General features: G+C 55.7%; 1 protein-coding gene across 1 annotated transcript in view; it reads right to left on the bottom strand.

Annotated features, from left to right (window-relative positions):
* Csrnp1 (cysteine and serine rich nuclear protein 1) overlaps window positions 1-916 on the bottom strand; it is a 12,557-nt gene extending 11,641 nt beyond the window's left edge. Inside the window, exon 1 of the mRNA XM_015489467.2 lies at window positions 830-916. The gene's annotated coding sequence lies outside the window, so the exon portion shown is untranslated. The remainder of the gene's footprint in view (window positions 1-829) is intronic.
* Between the last annotated feature and the right edge of the window lie 756 nt (window positions 917-1,672).

Below are 1,672 nucleotides of genomic sequence, written 5' to 3'. Positions count from 1 at the left end.
TGGGGCCTCCCGGCGGACTCTGACCCCACGGCGGCGCCTTGCAGCTCTCCGCCCAACCCTCCCCCAGTCCGCGCCGCCCTCCTGCACTGGTCCTCAAGGCGCCGACCGTCCTGGCTGGGAGAGCCCTCTCGTAAAGATGCCCACCTCACCTCACCGCGCCGTTGCAGAAGGGTAGACTGAGGCCAGGAGTCTCGCGAAACTTCGCAAGACCCTGGGACAAGACAGCAGAAGGGAGGCCTCCTACACGCCCTCTACCCTCACTCCACCGGAGGCAGTCTATTATAATCCAATCTAAGCGTTAACTCTTCTGCCCCCACACTACCACCCACCCCCAGATCCGCCAGAAAAGTAAACTGATTGGAGATGAACCCATCTCCGGGATGTAAGAGGAGTAGGGAGGGAGAGTAAAGGAGATCGTCTAGGGCCGGACTTTCACCTCTGCCCCCGGGCCAGAAACCCTACCCCTGCTGGAGCCCAGGACTAGAGGTTCTCAGAACCAACTTCCCCACCCCCACCCATCCCCCCCTTTTAAAAAAGTGGAGAGAAGCTGGTTTCTTCCGGGCCAGACCTTGGCCACTTAAAATGGCCTGTTGCCTTTTCTGCTCCCGCCAAGACCTCCCTTGACTCAGGGCCAACTCTCCCCAGTACCTCTACGCAGAGGAAAATGTGTGTGTCCAGCAACCAACTACTGGTCCAGGGGCCCACTCCCCGCTCCTTTTCCCAATCACCAGTCCTGATATTATCCAGCACCTGGAGGTTCCCACCTTCACACCCTTGCTGCAGCAGCTGCTTATCACCTGAACTGCCTTTTGGCCCTCTCTCTGCTTACCTGAATCCCAGCGCCTTTAAGGGCTCTCTGCTTGCACTGCCTCCTCCAGGGAGCCTTCGTGGGAGCCTGACCCTCCCCCTTCCAGCTCTGCTCCGGCTGCATTCTGGGTTCTTCTGACTGTCCTAGATGAATACTGTCAGCGACTAGCCCAGCCCTCAGGATTCCATTCCACCCTCCTCCAGGTGGGGGTGGGGGGGGACCTTCTGTCCTCCTGGACGGCATCTGGAGTGGAGATGATTGTGAGGGCCCCACTTCTGCCATCGGTGTGTAAAAAAAAAGAGGGCTAGGACCTATCGATGGCCCTTTACTTTCCAGAGAGAACAAGAGGAAAACAGGTTAGGGGCCGACATAGCTCCTGTCCTTCCAGATGCATTTCTTAGGGGGAGGTGTCTGGGCAGCTGGAGTCAAGCTTCCAGTGACTTCTTGAGGACAGGGCTGGAGATGGCAATTGAGGAATTCTCAACACACACACAGTGGTGTATGAAATCTATGGTGTGGCTGAGACTGCTCAGGAAGGAGTTTAATGTCTACAGAGTTGAGTGTCACTTGCTAAAGGTGACTCAGCTGTCAGAGCAGTTACCCCCACCCCCACCCCAGATATTCAGCTGTGTTCTCCCTGGCTACAGGCTGCAGAATTTGCTGGTCCCAAGGAATCCTTTCCACTGCTTGCCTTCCTACTTGCCTCCAATCCTCAGTGCAAGCATCCTGCAGAAAAGTAGTATCTGAAATACCTAGAAGTGGCATTCTAGTCTGGTTTCTGTCCCTGACTCCCTGTTTCCAATCTGTAAAATGGAAGCATTGAACCAGAGAACCCAAGAGCTGCAACATTCCTTGACTCCGTTT

The sequence above is a fragment of the Marmota marmota genome, unplaced genomic scaffold (assembly GCF_001458135.2).
Source record: "Marmota marmota marmota unplaced genomic scaffold, marMar, whole genome shotgun sequence".
In the NCBI taxonomy this organism is placed as follows: Eukaryota; Metazoa; Chordata; class Mammalia; order Rodentia; family Sciuridae; genus Marmota; species Marmota marmota.
The sequence above is the reverse complement of the archived record's forward strand: the minus strand, read 5'-3'. Positions and strand labels throughout refer to the sequence as shown.